Below are 18,083 nucleotides of genomic sequence, written 5' to 3'. Positions count from 1 at the left end.
CTCTCAATTAATTATATTATACAGTAAGACGTAATGAGCAGAAAAGATATATTAATGCTTCCAAGGCTTGTTACGTTCATTTTAGGATCATTTAGAGTACCAAGCAGGTGCAGTGAGGAGCCTGGATGGATTGAATTAGTCCCCAATGAGGTAACTTTTTATAATGAATGAAATTTTTTACCTGAACGACCAATCAATTAATTGGTGCCTGGGTGCGATTTTGGTCGACCAAGTTTTTCTTTGGTTGACCACAGCCCTAGTTTTTTTTGGCCTTTTCCACTGACAGACACTTTGCACATTTGAACAAACTTGTCTCAGGGATTTCACCTGATGACCCCCAAATTTTTTTTTACTCAGACAACCTTGAGCCCTAAAGTTGGGCTACTTGTAAGTTTTCACCATAGGGCGGGGTCGTTATCAGTGCCCAAAGTTAATGTTTGTTTTTGTATATTTTTCGCTGTGAAACTACACCAATATTGCCAAAAATCTTTTTAGTTTTTATTTCAATCATCACAAAACTTATAAAGGATCATCACACATTGATCCTGAATACATCCATGCATCAATATCATTACTTTGTCACAGCAGCCCCTTCTGCCAGTCAAACTTTTGCATCACTGATTTTGATGTGTTTTTCATGTGTTGCCACAACAACAACAACAACAAAAAAATCATCCCTGGCCCACTCTGGCTTATGAATTGCATTGTGCATAAAGGTCATCATCAGACCATCACAAAAGCCTCTTGGACCCATGCCAAAATCCAAACAGGAAGTCCACCAGCTCCCGAATACATCCATACATCAATATCAGCACTTTGTCACAGCACCCCCTTCTGCCAGTCCATCATTTACTCCATTGATTTTTCATGTGTGTTTTATGGGTTGACACAAAAAATTCAGCCCCCCACACCATCCATCCTAGGTCTTTGATTTTCACTCTGCATATGAACCATCATCAGAGCTACAAAAAAAGCCTCTTGGACCCATGCCAAAATCCCAACAGGAAGTCCACCAGCTTTGCCCATATTTCAAAATAAGGCATGTTTTTGTACAGTTATTCACTGAAAACTGATGTAGCTTTGGGGAGATCATTCTATGGTCTTCAGTGTGTTATGGCAACACAACAGTATCACACTGAACATGCTGACATGAAAACAACTCATCATGACGCCCTCTTCTTCCAACAGGAAGTGGTGCAAATGGGTCATTTCTGCCCCATCACACAGGAAGTGGGTCATTACTGTATTATTCTTACTGTGTTGAACCTATCATCCTCTAATTTTGACCTGAATTCCTTAATATCTGTCCCAACATTGACATGTTTCAGTTACAGATGCCCCAGTGGCCATTTTGATCCTTCACCTTGGACAGGAAGTGGGTCATTTCTGTATTTCATCTTACTGTGTTGAACCTATCTTGCTCTGATTTTCACCTGAACCCCTCAATATCTGTCCCAACATCAACATGTTTCATTACCAGATGCCCCAGTGGCCATGGTGGCCATTTTGATCCTTCGCCATCAGACAGCAAGTGGGTGTAACTCTCAAATGAAACATCTGATTGCCTTCAAATTTCATATGTATGATCAGGGTCTGCCTGTCTATAAAATTTCAATGTTAATTTTATGGTTTTGCTGTAGCGCCCCCTACTGTAAGATACCATTAAAATTACAAAATTTCAATCTTTTATGATTTAACATGATAAAGAACTTGCCTCATCACCTGTACATATCAACATCCACCTCTGACATACTGCCACCTACTGTTAAGGCACAGCACTACCTCATTTACAAAGTGCAACTTGCTGATTTTTCTTTTTTGTAAGGATGCTTAATGGACGATCTCCATGGTCTCTCTGCAGTGCTGCAGCACTGATGATGATTTCCCACTGACACTGCTCTGAAGCTCTCATAAGTCCAAACAACTTGAAAAAAGAAAAGGAAAAGTGGAAGACGCATGAGATTGCCATCACATTTTTAATTGGGTTTTATGTGTCCGGTCTGGTAGGCAACACTTTTTTTTTTTTTTTTTTTTTTAATACCCTACATATGTTTTAAAATCTCACGTTCCCCCAGAAGTATGTATACCCCAAATAGGGAACCACTGTCCTAACCAAACTCAGACTCTTTGGGGCCAGCACCATCCGTGGTAGGCATGCAGCTGTCGATGGTCCTGATGAGGGATGTCTTTGGGGAGCGGAGCAGCGTTCCTGTGGCATCACTGAAGGCAATACAGACTCCATACAAGGTGGCGGGGGATATGCACACTCAAAAGTTTATCGAGATGGTGGCAGAGAAGTCAGTCTTTGCCTTGCCAGGAAATTTTGATGGAGCAAAAGCCCTTGTAACCCAATCTGCCTTTGACCTTGAGAGAGAGAGAGAGAGAGAGAGAGAGAGAGAGAGGGGTTGGGCAGGGTTGAGCAAGCGAGGAGGACACAGTCGGCACTGTTTTGAATCATCAATCAGCCATTTAAATGACTTGGATTGATGCAAAATTTCACATAATCGAACCTGTTCTGAAAAAAACATGACAGATGAAATTTTGGTATGAGTGTGCAAACATGATTAGAACAACAAGAGCTCGATTTTTTTAACGTGCGAAAAATTTGGACAAAATAAATGGACCCAGTGTGCAAAGGCCTTTAGCCTAAAAACATTCTGCCTTCTACCTAAAGACTTGGTCTCTTTTTTTTTGCCACATCCACCTGCCCGATTCATTTTAAATATGAACGTATTTTGGTCAATAACTCAGGAGCCATAACTTGTAAAGACTCAGGAGTTGGACTTAAAGACCCTGTAAAGTGAAAATGAATCTGAAACCCTACTTCAAATGTCAGTCAGATAAAGCATCTATTAATTTACAAAATTAGGCTTCAAAATCATAAAGAATGAAGCAGTAAAATCTGCTCCAGGATGGTTTAAAGGTTGTGTGTCTGAGGTGAGAGAAGACTGTGTTGTTCAACATTTCATTGGACTAAGGTCCCGTTAGTTTGGGAACAGCTCCAGCTGTACGAGTAGCGTGTTTATGTTCACATGGACATGTTGGGCTCTGCTGCTTGTCTCCCTGTCTACTAGGCTACATAAGGCTAAAACCACAGGCACCTGCTACAGATAGATATGAGAAGATGACAAACATCATGTGATGTTGGAGGGGAGGACGTTTTTGCTCCTCTGTCTTGAAATTCGGCACCAGCAAGTGTTTTGATTTGTGCTCATCAGAGCATAATTTCGTGCTGGTGTGGAAAAGAGAGAGAGAGAGGGAGAGAGAGGGGGTCGGGCGGTGGTGAGTGAGCAAAAGATAATAAAGCAACAGGTGCTGATCTGAATCTCATGGAGCCCCTTAAGAAATGTAGGAGAAAAAAAATTTTAAGGGACGAGCATCTGTGGGGGAGATTCATTTAATTTTACTTCGAAATTGGCCTAAAATTTAAAGAAATTTAATCCATGCTTAGTCGCAGGCAATCTTTCGTCTCAGAGAAAGGCATTTGAAGGCATTTTAGGTGAAAGGGGACTCTTTCGTCGTAAAACGTCTGATAAAACATCGGACAGCTGCACGGTACAGATGGGTGTGTGCCAAATGCAGAGAGCTAATATTACGTGTAAGTAAAGAAAACGTACAAATGGGTTTGAAAGAGATGGATCGGCAGGACGGCATTCAGTGAGACAAGTGAGCCGTTTAGGTAGATGGAACTACTTTGGAAAAGGAGCTCACTTCATCTGGCACTTGGACTCATATGATAAACTGAAGCCATATGAATATATATCAATGGGGGCATTGTTGGCTTTTTAAGGAAGGTCAAATGGCTTAATGCCTACAAAACATTTGGCACACACTCATCTGTACCTGTGCAGCTGTCCGGAGGATTACAACTGGTTGCTGATGAATTCGACCAGTTCCACCAGATCCGAGTGTTATGATCAGAGTCCCCTTTCATCCAAAATGCCTTCAAATACCTTTCTCTGAGATGAAAAGTATGCCTGAGACTAAGCATAGATTGAATTTCTTTACATGTTAGGACAACTTTGTACTTAGGTAAAGTTAGAAAGATATTCACAGATTCGGCCTTTCCGCCATAATAACTCAGCAGAGGATCATCATATTTACAAAAACCCTCAATCACCGTACATATTATGGTATGGTTTCAATCTACTTTTGCGAGATCTCACAAACTATAAAAAAAACTCCCTTTTTTTTCAAAAATTCTCCCCTAATGTTTTTTTTTTTTTTTTTCCTCCTATGTCCCTTAAGGGGCTCCGTAGAATCATCAACCACCCATCTCTCTGTAATAGAGTGGTGCAGTCGTGACGTAATTTTGTAGGCAAACCCGGAAGTTAGCGTTACATGGGTTCCCTCGGCGCCGAGCCTATGGGATTTTTCAGTGGGTTTTTGGATTGTTGCTGAAAATAAGCTCTGTGTCCAATAAAAGTTTGTGAAACTTTCATGTTTTGTTCATAAAGATAATCTTCATAAACTGATAATACAAGAACCATATCTGGTTCGTTAATCTAACTGTTGAAAGTAAAAAGCTAACATCATGCTCTATTGAACTACAACACGGTCGACGTCATCACACCCGGATACAACTAAATGGCTCAGTTGCCGCGCTTCAGATGATGACGTATGTAGTCCTTGTTAGCTATCTTTTAGCAACCGCCTTTATTAAGACGTGAAAAGATACACAATTCAAAGGTGGGGCACGTTTCAAATGTATTTCATGTCGTAGGATAAAACGTAGCTTGTGTTCACCTCAGACCTTATTTTAGGCATTTAACCAAAAACGCATTCAAAATTCCCATAGACTTTAAGACGAGGGAACTGGAAGTGCTAAAATGCTAACTTACTTCCGTGTTTTAGAACTCATTCCTGCACCACTCTATATTTCCATGGTTGATATCCACATGATAAATGAGCAAACTTCTGTGTTTAAAGTGATGTTTCAGTGGTGAGCAAGCGAGGTGGAAGCAGCAGGAACTGTTTTGAATTATCAGTCACCTTGGACACAAACAAAATTTTGCATAAAATCGAACCTGTTTCAAAAAAAAAAAAAAAAAGGGAAATAAAACTACAATTTCAGCATCAGCGTGCAGACATAATTAGACCAACATAAAATGGGCATGTCGACCTGTGTACTGAGACACCTGCAGCAGCCTTTCAGTGCTGTCAGCACGGAAACCAACGAGCTTTGGCAAATCTACAGTGTCGAGGTAAGTGAGAGAGAGCCCACTGGCTACAAGATCTTTAATAGATTAAATGACCTCCTTGATAGTCCATATGTGCTAAATGGAAAAGGTGCATCAGTCTGTGTGTGTGCACTGAAATGCAGGCTTGTCCTCATCATTCCAGCCCGTCAAAATGATGGACAGCCTTCAAAATTCTCCGTCATCCTTCAAAAAAACTTGTCAATGATGGAGAACATTTGTTAAACCCAACCTCTGGTTGGCACAGACGCAAATCTACAGGAGCAGCACGGCCCGTTGCCTCCCAGAGGTCTGCTGGGTCTCTTTACAACTCTCACGTGCGGATAGTACATTCAGGAGCGTTGGAATTTTCTATACTACTGAAAATAACCAGGGTTACAATGGCTTACACATGAAGGATGTGTGTGTGGTGGGGACAAAATGACCCTTGGCAAAAAGTTGTGGGGACACATCCCCCCGTCCCCCCCTAAACTGACGCCTATGATGGGTTAGCTGTCATGATCCTGTTTTTGATTTGTTATGTTTCTGAGTTTCTCTTGTGTTTTCTTGTATTTATTCTGTGTCTTCCATGGTTCTAGTTTTAATTTGTTTTTAGGTGTCCTCAATATTTTCCTAGTTTGTCGTTTTGGTATGCTGTGAAAGTTGTTATTTGTTCCTTGTTCTTTTTGGATATTTTCCCTGTGTCCAGTGTTCTTGTGTATTGTGAAGTTCCTGTTATATTTTATAGTTTTATTTTCTTGTGTGTGTTTCTAGTTTTCTCCTGCCTGAGTTTCCCTCCACGTTGATTGCCCTCACTCGTTTCACCTGGGTCTCATTAGTCACACCTGTCTCTCTGTCTGCAATCACTCCCTGTGTGTTTAGGTTCTGTGTTTCTCCCTTTGTCAGTTTATTATTTGATGTCTGCGTTGCTTGTAGCAGTCCTCCTCGTGTTTTCTGAGACTTTTGTTACCTGCTTTGTCTTTTTTTGTTTTGTTTTGTTTTGTTTTTGGTGAATTTGAAGTAAGTTTTGTTGGAGTATTTTCTTGGATTTTTGTTATTTAAACTTACTTTATCTGCAGTCGGGTCCTCCTGTTGAGTTTTTGCCCTCAGCATGACAGTAGCATGAATTCAGTCTGAGCAGAGGCAGGGAAAAACTTTTAGCCCCCCCGGCAATTCACACCCTAAATCCAACTATATGAACAGGCAAAAAGTGAACAGTATATAGAGGGTGACATATGTAGACAACTTGCCTTGTTTTTGTTTAAAGGAGGATTTATTTCCTGAATATTGTAATTTCCTAAATATACTTTTTCCATTTCCTATTTTTCAATATCCCTCATTCACACAGTTGCATTGATGATGAGACATAGGAAAGTGTGGATAAACTGGTGCCGGCTGCAGAAGAGCTGCCGGCCTAAAAACAGCCCTGCAGGACCTAGCGAGTTTTAATGCCCTGGATCAGCAGCAGGTGGCAGAAATCAGGGCAGTTTCACATATCTCCTCTGCAGAGGTCAGTGGCTTTTATATGATTTACCAACTCTTACACTAGATAATCTCCATATCATCTATCGTAAAAACAAAAGAAGAACTTAAGATTCCCTTTGACTGTACAAAAATAATTCTGAAAATACTTTTATTCTGTAAAAATGAAGAATACAGTCATGGTTTGCTTTGGTTGAGTTAAAATTCAGATAGTTTGCCCAATGTGCGTTTCCAAACTTCACTGTTACACTAGACAGGAGAAAATTACACAATATTGCATTCGCAGGTAATTTGAGTCTGATGTGTGTGTGGGAGTGAGGCAGAAACACTTGTCAAAATGTCAGAGCGATTCTTTCCCCACAACAATTTGGGGGATGGAGGAGGTGATTAGTGCTTTTACGTGATCTACAGATTTAATTTAATGTTTAATTACTTTTTCTTTTAAATGTCTTTGTTGCCCGCTTTGATGTTTACTTTTTTAAAAGTTTGTTTCTGCTCTGATTGTTGATCGCTTTTTCTAACAGCTTTTTTAGTCTGTTTTTTTTTTTTTTAATAAATGTACATTCTGCCTTTTTGTTTTTGTTAAATACAGGGAATCATGCCTATTTTTTACTTAAACTCTTTGGTTCGTTGGTAAAAAAAAAATTTTTTGGTGTCTTGTGTATGTGTTAGTGCTGTTACTCGATTAAAAATATTAATCAAGTTAATTCCATCACTACCATGTGATTAATCACAGCATTTTTTATAGTTTAAGAATATTTTTAGATTTTTAAAGGTTGTTATTGTCAGGTGTTTTATTTTTATTCTTTTAATTCTGTGTACAGCACATTGAAAGTGCTGATCGGAGTCCTTATCGATACCACTATTGATACTTTCTATAGTTTGGTAGAAAGACAAAATAAGGGCAAATATTTCAACTACAAGTGGTCTTAGCTAAGTAGGGCTTGAGTTTAAAAGCTATGATTCAGCAATATCCACCCACAGTTTCAGTTTTATCTTTACTAACATTTAATAAGCTTTTTAAAAATAAAATTGCCATTAAGCAGTCCTGGTCTGTCTCCTTAGGCCGGCTACACACTAGACGATTTTTTAATCCGAGATTTTAAAAACGTGAGAGACCACAGATTTAAGGACAATTTCCAAAGATTTTTCATCCTTGATCCTCTACACGCACACACTAGACGACTCAGCCAGACTATCAGATCACTGGAGACCACACACCTGCCGACCTGCCTATGACCTTGCGTGATCATGTGATTTCAGGGGAAAAAAAAAAAAACACCGATGTCTGTCGATACCATCTTGCTGTGTCTCCACAACAGGCTGTCCTGGCCTGTCCTTATGGTGCAGCAAAAATCATAAAACATGGGAAAGACGGGATGAAATCATGGCTGAAATTAAGGTACAGTTGTGTTTATGGTTGGCTACGACGTGATTTGGAGCAGTAAAAAAATTGTGTAGACACCGAACACATGAGGATTATTCAGACAAATAGTAGTTTGTGACGAGGCTCCTCTCGGGATACGCCCCCATGATTATTGGGGCAGGCAAATACTGCCCTGAACTGGGCTTAAAATCCTGTAGTCCGTGGCCAGCCTTACTCATCACTGCTGGCGGTGTCTGACCCCCCTCTGAGGTTTTACTGGCTTTTGTTGATTTTTTGTGGGCTAGGTTTGTCACCCAAACTTGGCAACACCAGAGTCCTGTGATGCCACAATTTTCAGGAAACAGCTGGTGCAGTGGTCACTTGTGCAAAATCACAATTTTGCAGTGAAGGACTACGGATGGGTTTGTGAAAACACAGCATGGGATGTTGTAAAGGAGGCTGAGCAGAGCACTTAATCACGCTTTTGTAGCCAATCTATTTTTACATGTCTGTGCATAGCGTTTTAAAATGTGTTAGCATCACTAATATCTTTGACCCTGTCTGATTTCACACATTTAGAGACTATTTTAAATAGCTCGTACATAACCATGAGTGACTTCTTGTACCAAACTGTGACTCCTGAACACAAACACAAGTATCATTACATACCCAGTAAAAAACCTTTTTGTATTACATTTTTTAAACAGTAAAAGATTTTAAGGGGCACACTAAAAGGATTACTTGCAAAAATGAATTTATTGCGGCCATAATACAACATGTAGCCTACCAATGTCACTTTAATAAAGCAGTGCTTAGTTACAAAGTCACCACATGCATAGCCTCATAAATACAACTACAATGGACATGAAAATTATCTTTGTAGGTGAAGGGAGCATGTGTGATGGAGATCCTCTTTTACAATATACAGGTGGTGGGCACCAGTAAACAACTGATGTTAGAAAATTGTCATCCAGTTTCCCCAATAATGTCATCAATATGTGGATAGTAAACACTGGCACAAAAGTTAGCTTGCCATCTGGAACTACACGCTGTCTGAACTCACACTGTCCAGAGGTGCCCTTGATGCCTGTCTTGTCAGTTTCATCAATGCCACTTCTTTAATATGCATCAAGCGTTTCATTCCACATTTCATCAAAAGAAGCTTGACTATGATAATTTGCCAGTGTGTCTTCTAGTGCTTCAATGCGTTCAGTAGCGTTAATGTTGTCCACTGTTTCAGGCTGGAGCATGTCCAACAAAAAATGTAGAAGCACTGAAGAACTTGCACCATCACCACTGCACCATCAAATCAGCGCTAAGCTAGTGCGTGTGGCTAAAAAACAAGTCTGTTGTGGGCAGGCTTAGAGGAACACTTTTCCAATTGGTTAGCTGGAGCACCTAAGTGCTACCATCCAAAGTGTCCCCCCTTGAACAGGTTACCAGTTCTCAGTTCCACAGTTACATCTTCACTATTACACATATCACAATAGCAGAAAAATTACATTAATTTTCTGAGCTTTAACCAAGGCCACGCATGTTAGCAGATTCAACAAAACCTTTACTTTAAAATATCTTTCACTTCATCACATTCAGTGTCCTGAAAATGACAATATCACGAGTCTATGTAAGCAGAACCAAACCGAAGGTTTGTTTGGGAGAAACTTAATAATTGTGACTCATGACCCCGGCTCCCTTTTGTGGGTCACTGATATTTAAGTTATTTTAAAAAGTAATTAGTCTTTTTTTTTTGTTTGTTTTTTGTTTTTATCACTGGAGCTCACCAGATAATGGTGAGAGGTTACTCACTAGAGTCTATAGAAGTCCATATAGTGACTTTTAATGAAGAAACATTGTTCTTCAGTCATAAAACAGCTTTTTTTGGAAGGAGACCTAGGTCAAAGCAGCGCAAACATGACCAGTCCACACCTGTCCTTTGTTTGCTACTCATCCTCCATGCTGTTTGGCAACCGTTTCGTCTTAGAGCTCGCAGAGTAAAAAAGTTCACCTGCTCGGCTTCGTCAGAGTGTTAGCGTTAAGCTAGCGTGTGTGGCTAGAATTGCAACACATCCCAACTGGTTAAGCTTAGTAAAAGTGATTGGGAGAGGTTAGAATAGTTATGTTAGACTCTTTAGTCTGGCTTGTGTGAACCCAGAGACTGTCCCTGGTGGCTCAGGATAGCAGAGCATACCCCTGCCTTACCAAACAGGAGTAACCTCTGCTATCCTGAACCACCAGGGACAGTATCTGGGTTCACACAAGCACACAAGCCCCCATGCCGTGTCAAGGCAGAGTTCATGTGGAGTGTTATTTTTTTAATTATTGTTTTTCTTTTTTGTTTTGTTTTGTTTTGTTTAATAGTATTAACAGTAAAAAAAGGAAACCTACAATAAAAATACTAAAAGTAAAAAATGAAACCTACACTAAAACTACTAACAGTAAATAAAAGGAAACCTACAATAAAACTACTAACAGTAAAAAAAATGAAACCTACAATAAAACTACTAACAGTAAAAAAAGGAAACCTACTCTATAACAATGAAAAAAGAAACATCCCCTAACCCGGCTCTCAACTCCTCTGAGCTTTTTTCATGTCTGCCAGCAATCGCAGCCTCTTTCTTTGGAAAGCCTGGTATTGCCTGGCAGGGATGAGGTGTTGCTCATACTGGGTGAAGTAGGCTTTGTAAGCCTCTGCAGGTTTAATGGTTTCTTCCAGACACGTGAACCACACCTCCTCCGATGACCAGCGAGGGTTCAGGTTGGCTGGCACGTATCGCAATCTCTGCCGCCTCACCACTCCTTGGCCATCCGTGTCCTCCACAGCCTGGACATCCTGCTTGTCCTGCTCCTCCTCCTTATCCTGTGCTCGAGGCCTCTTTCCTGGCTGCCCTGCCAATACTTTAACTGTGGCAGTGGCTGGCATCCTAGCTGGTAAAGTAAAGTCGTATTTCATTCATCCCCGAAGGGAAATTCATAGTTTACACTGTTTAGTTGCTTTTACATATTACACACATATACAGTGATGGCCTTGCTGCTCATTGCTAAGTGCTGCTGTGAGCTGTTGGGGGGTTCAGTGCCTTGCTCAGGGGCACTTCCACAGTGCTCAGAATGTGATGAAACCTCTCCAGCTAACAGGCCAAGGTTAGGCTCCGCTCTCACTGGAACTCGACCCAGCGACCTTCTGCTCTCCAGCCCAATTCCTTCCGGCCAAACTCCTTCCAGACTGAGCTACTGCCGCCCCCAAGCTGCTGCCGCCCCCTTTGGTATGGTGTCATGTAGATGCCACAGCTTAAAAGGGGTGTTTTTTTCCAGCAGGAACTTTGACAGCAGCAGGAGCTCCTGCATTCTTGCAATTGTCAGGGGCATGTCCTTCAGGAGGATGGCTAGCTCCTTGTAGGAGACAAAGCCATTGTTCTCCAACATGGCAATGCAGAAGAGAAAGACCAGGACCTTGAGTTTCTCTGGGGGTTGAAGGGTTGCAGGGAGCCAGAGCAAACATTTTTCAATCCAAGGCATGCCGTGCTCCCTGAATCTCTCCAACCTCCCAGAGTAGCAAAGTCCAAGCCTTTCTAACTCCTGAAGGACATGCCCCTTGACAACTGCCACCCTCTTTATGAGCTGGGTCAAACACTCCTTCATATACTGCTCAATAATGGACTTTCAGTCCCAGCTGGCTCTCGGGAATTTTTTCGACTCTCAAAACTTTATGTGAGGGAACCAGGTCAGCCTGGTCAGCCAATGTGCGTACCTGCGTGCACTCAGAGAAGGCAAGTTTGATTTTAAGTACAATTCACAATGGTGGGTGAGATGACTGCAGCCAGTGACAAATCTGAGTGCTGAATGAAAAACAGTGTCCAAGGACTGGAGACATTTGGATGATGCACTCAAATAAAGCACATCCCCGTAGTCAAGAATGGGCAGGAAGGTTGCTGTCACTAATTTTTCTCTGACCCTGAGAGAGAAGCAGGTTCTGTTTCTATAGAAAGAACCCAAGCTTCACCTGAAGTTTAGTGACAAGATTATTTAAATGTGCTTCAAACGAAAGCTCCTGATCTAGGATGGACAGCATGGGGACAGCGTGGGGATGGTCGTCCACACTCTGGATTGCCATGTCCAGAAGTCCGAGCACAAAACTTTGGTCCTGTGCTAGGACATGAAATCTGGATGGGTTCCCCAGACTGTTTTTTTGGACCGACTGCCTCACCATGTTCATGCTGTCCAGGCCCCGAAGAGCCCTGACAAAAGCTGACCTGACATGGTTGATCAGGTCAGCCGCCTGGATTGGGGCAAGGGTGGGTCTGAAGGTGTTGTGGGATTGGGCCTTCAGGTCCCTGGGCACGACAGAAATATTAACCCAAAAACTGGATCAAAACTGGACAAAATCTATGAAACTAGCAGGCTAACTTTAAATCCAATGCATGTGTACCATATTTTATGAAATCTGCACACAGTTATTCACACATTGAATGCAAATCTATGTGTTTATGAATGTTCGTTTAAGAAAAGTCCTTTTTAAAAATGGACTGATACAATTGCAGTACACTTGTACTACAGATGTAATAACGTTAATTTGAGCATGTGGTCAGCTAGCCAGATAACCTACAACCATATGTGTCTGTAATCAATTATACATACCTGAAGCCGATCCAACAGTAATCCCACGCATCAAAGTTGTCTTCTTCGTCAGTCAGCTCTCAGTTTGGCTGCGTGCAGACTCATAAGAATGCTTACAGCCCATGCAAAAGAACGAACCACAGCCGTAGACAGCATTGTCATTGGCTGTTCTCTGTGTATACTTCGGTCTAATACACTTTTTCTCCTCGTTCATGATCATTCTTTTCAATTTCTACTTCTTCTGGTTGTAATTTCCCATAGACTGTAGAAAGAATTGGACAACCCCAATGTCACGTGTGATATTCCTTCTTCATCTTCCTCTGAATCGACAGACTACGCAGTTTTGGCACACTACTGCCCTCTGACATCATAACTGCTATTAAGGGGTATGCCATTTCTAAGTCACGAGATGGCCCTTACACTTGGATTTGAGGGCCAAGTTAACACTGAGGGTTGAGCTTGAGAGGAAGATTGAAGGTAAAGGGGAGAATTGGGATTTAGCCTATGGTCTATCAAGTGGACTATCCAGTACAATTTGTAGTAGTACCAATGAAGACAACTTCACTTCATTGCATTATTCTTTTTTTCAAGTATTGCTTTGTCAGCTTTGTTTTTCATGGTACCCAGGGACACTACAATGTCTGGTGGCAGGCGGTGAACCGTCATTTTAAACTTTTGCTATTGCACAATACTGCAAGGGTGCAAACCTTGGATGACAACTTCCTGATGACCTCATCCACACTTTTCTGTGACACTTTAGTTTACCACTGTTTAAGCTGCTTGGATGGGCCTTCATCTTCAAAGTAGGTGCAGAGAGGTTTTTGTACCTTCCCAGTTGATGTGCGTGCTTTATCTGGAAGTGACAATACTCACATATAATACAGTGACATATACAAAAAGTAGTGCAATTTGCAGAAGTACAGCTGCTACTTAGATGTTTACTTTGGTCTAGAGGGGAAGTTGACGTAGATGACTAACTAGTACTTGCACACAGCAGGTTAGCCTTAACCAAGGCTGCCCATAAGGGGTATAAAGGAAGAGCTTTCCGGGCCTAGTTAAACAGGGGGCTTGTGGAGGTCAGCAAAATCGTGGCCCATTGTAAAGTTAAGCTGTGAAAACCATATTCTATTTTAAACCTGGATAATGACTACTCTTATCAATGTATATTTTAGGACAATATAGCATTTTTCAGGATGTAGAGCCCTTTTCTTATAACACAATTACCTTTTATTAAGTAATGTTAAGACTGTGGATGGGCACATTAAACTCAGCCATTTGGAAAGTAACGTCAGATTTCAGATAATAAAGATAATAAAATAAAAGAAACTTAGACAACTAGTGAACAATTAATTAGGCTAAATATTTGCAAAATAATACAAAAATCAGTAGCAAAACTGGGTTTTAAGTTAAAATAGTTTTAAAAATGGTTTAAAAGTGACTAATATGGGTTAACATTGGAAAGACAGTGGCAAGAATGGATAAAAAGTGGCAAAGGGAGTGATGGAAACTGGCTACATTTGCAAAAAATGTAGCTAAAAGTGGCAAGAGAGTGAAAAAAGTGGCAAAACTGAGTTAAAATGGCAGTTAAAAGCAAAAGTAGTTTAAACAGGGCAAAAAAAAGTGTTTTAAAAAATGGCAATAATCAGTTGAAAGTGGTAAAATGGGAAAACTGGCAAAAAGGGGAATAAAAGTGTAAAAAAGTGTGGGAAATGGGCTAAAAGTGGCCATAGAAGGCCAAAATGGGTTAAAAGTGTTAAAATGGGTAAAGTGGCAAGGGGAAAAAATGGTTTAAAGTAAAAGGTGAAAATTAGGGCTGTTAGCATAAACGGGTTAATGCTTGTGATTAATCTTGAAACCTTAATGTCTTACAAAAAAATAAAACAATTCAATCATATGACTACATTTGACCACAACTTCCTCCCGTAGTTCTCCATGTGGAAGTTTATGTGCCTGGGGGTGAAGAGGTGAGAGGGTCAGACACAGCCAGCAGTGATGAGTGAGGAGACAGACCCAGGTCTGCTCAACGGCAATCTCCTTTTTGAAAAGCTGGCAACTGGAAGTTGAGATAAAACAATCTTTGAGGGATATACAATAGATGTGACAGATTGAATCATAGCTTTTTAACTAAAGCACTACTCAGTCAGGACCACTTGTAGTTTAAATATTTGTCCTTAATTTGTTTTTCCACCAAACTATAGAAAGTATAGTAGTATCGATATGACTTCAAGCAGTGCTTTCAATGTGCTGTTCATAGAATTAAAAGAATGAAATTAAAACAATTGACAAAAACAACCTTTATAAATAATAAAACATGGCGTGCCGGTAGTCGAGTGGCTAAGGCGCGCGCTATATATGCAGGCGACCCAGGTTCAAATCCGGCCCGTGGCACTATTTCCTGCATGTCTCTCCCTGCTCTCTTCCCTGTTTCCGACTCTATCCACTGTCCTGTCCAATAAAGGCCAAAAATAAATCTTAAAAAAAAAAAATCTTAAAACATAAAAATATACTTAAACTATTTTTAAAAATGCTGTAATTAACTTGATTAATTTTTTTATCGAGTAACGGCACCAGTGGAAAAAATGTGTGATAATTGATGAAAAGGGTGAAGAAGTAGCATGAATAAATAATTTAAACATTAGTACCCAATAATAGCTTCACATACTTTTGATCTCCAAAATTGGGCCAATGATACTGATACAACACGCATGCATTGAAATAATCAATAACCAACTGCAGAAGGCCCATTCACTGGGTCTTTCAGAGACCCAGCTAATTCTGTGGGTAGGCCTGGACTTAATAGTGAGCATGTTAGCCTTCAGTTAAGTTAGAATAAATGTTTTCTGTAAGAATGCCAAAGTTTTTTTGTTTTTTTTTTAAGACCTAATTATAAGTTTAGGCCTGAAGAAAGTCATGTTTATCAGCTGTCTGTCAGTCTATTGGTGTTGTCTGGCGCTGTCCAAGGTCCTGAATGTCTGCACTACAATGCTTTATGCTTGGAATTCTGATACTGTCCAGGGTCCTGACCTCATCAGGCCCCATCCAAAGTTCAAACATAGTCTACTTTGAACAGAAGTCCTCAGTTATGATGGACTTTACACCCCACTAACTTTTAAGGCATTGCAACAGCAGAGGTTCCTTGGATGCTGCTATTAAATTTTTGTCTGTGAACAGTAAGAGCATGAAACTTGTAGAGCAGGTCTCCTTCCTTGGCAGTGTAATCCGTCGATTCACTGACTGCAAAGCTGAGATCAAGTGCAGACTTGGACTCCCATTGCACATTGCATCATTAAGCACTGACAGTTTTGACAGTGCTATCCTTCACTGGGTGATTTTCTGTTATTTCCATGTGCTGAAGTTTGTTCCTGTTTGAGATTAGAAGGAAGATTATGTTTCTCCTCAAGGATTTTAAAACTTCTGTCACCAGAGCCTGAATAACTCTGGGCAGGACGTCAGCCAAGACGATTATTTGCTGAACTGTCAGGCTGTTCCTCTATCTTAGATCCTGAGCTAATGAGAGTCTCTAATGAACTCCTGCAATGCCCTCTTGGTTTGAGAAGACAGTGGAGCTGAAAATTGAGTAAGATTCGCAGACTTTTCCCCTGAAAATCAGTGGGACTTGGTGTAGTTTTCTGTGTGGCTCTCAGGTTTTGGATCAGAGTGTTTGGCCGTTAAAGTGACGCCTGTTTGGCTCTCTGCAGTCGGTTATCTGCTTGGCTGGTTTGTTCTGTGGATCAGAGCCCAGACTCCATCAACTCTCCTATCTGTTTAGTGGATTTCTCACACTATCACACCGCAGAAACAGGCTGAGTAAACCGAGCTGTTTGAATAACTCATGTAGCCTGTGTGCGTGTTCAACAGCAGCTTTTTACTCATTTAACAGACGGGGTGTGAATCTTTTATGTAGGAAGAAGACAGATGGTTCCTGTAGAGTTTGTTCCAGAAAATAGAAATGTGAGTATCAGACCAGTATCTAAGTTTGTTTTATTCTCTCTTCTTTTGTTTTATATTTATACAACAAAACTGAACACAATGTTAGTTTAGGCTGGCCGTGGAGTCGAGCCTGTTTGTATACCAGATAACAGCTGATCTCATGCAAGCCCTCATCACCTGATAGCCAGCTGATTCACTCATACGGATCCAATTTGCTAATCACACTCAGGCTGCCTTATTTCGACAGTTCTATCCTGATGATTCTTTGCTGCTCTGCTCTCAGGGTTTTAAGGATTTAATTATTCTTAAGGTGTATTTTCAAGATAGTAAAATCCTGTCATTTATGTTGTCAGCATGGAACATTTGCCAAATTCTGCTGATGTGGTCTGGAATTATCTTTCAAACTGGTGAAGCTGGAGCGCTGCAATATTTAAAAAATAATAATAAATCAGTTTTCTGCAATTTGGGCCACAAACTCTTATCATCATCTTTAATATATATATATATTTTCATAAATCAGTGCTTTTGGTCACCTTTTATGTCTCACAGTGGCCTTTACAAATTTAAAACCAAAAAAAAGAGGGTCATGTGAGCTTGCACCCTTGGGTCTAAAAGCTGTCCACAAACCTATTAGCCATAAGTGCATTTTGGGACTGAAAGTTGAAATTTCAGTGTCAATGCTCCTTCATACAGGACGCACTCCAAGAATTCAATAAAATATTCTCCACAACTTTCACTGCCATCTCCTTGCCGATGAGCTAATGCCACAGCAGAAGAAAACACAGGCTTGTTTATGGGAAGAGGAAAAAGAAAAATTGTGAATCTTTATATGGAAATCTATATGAAACTGCCAAATATTTGATGCTTTTTCATTCAAGATAATTTCGCTGCTACAGTGTTTTTAGTCTTGTTTCTCCTTGTCCTTTGTCTTTCTGTTGTTATCTCTATTCTATCTACACTGTGTTCCAAATTATTACACAAATTGGATTTTAGTGTCATAAACATTCAATTTTTTGTTTTTCTGTTAAACTCATGGATTGCATTGTGTCTCAGGGCTCTTTTGAACATTAAAATCCATCTCAGACACCTGTGATAATTAGTTTGCCAGGTGAGCCCAATTAAAGGAAAACTACTTAAAGGTGCATTATGTTTAATTTGGAATTTTAGTGACATCTAGCGTTCAGATTTTAGAATGAGCCGATCTGTTACCAAAACATCACATCACTAAGTGACTAGAGCCTGTGAAGACCAAAAAGGATCGTGAGCCGGACATCATTTACAGCAGTGACGAGGTGAGGGTTTATTCATTCATTTTTGTAACCATGATTTTTATAGATTATAGGTCAGTCTTCTTCTCCACCTGCCTTCCAGGTAGCTTTCAGGACCGGCGGGCAGGTTTGTATTTAAAAATCGTGTTTCGCTCATTCTGTCCCCAAAATGTTGCTGTAGACAACATGGAACAGAAATTTATGGCTGATTCAGAGAACAGACAGGTTTGTGCAGATAAAGGCATAATG

Source organism: Cheilinus undulatus, linkage group 1 (assembly GCF_018320785.1).
Source record: "Cheilinus undulatus linkage group 1, ASM1832078v1, whole genome shotgun sequence".
NCBI lineage: Eukaryota > Metazoa > Chordata > Actinopteri > Labriformes > Labridae > Cheilinus > Cheilinus undulatus.
This window is presented reverse-complemented; position numbering follows the sequence as displayed.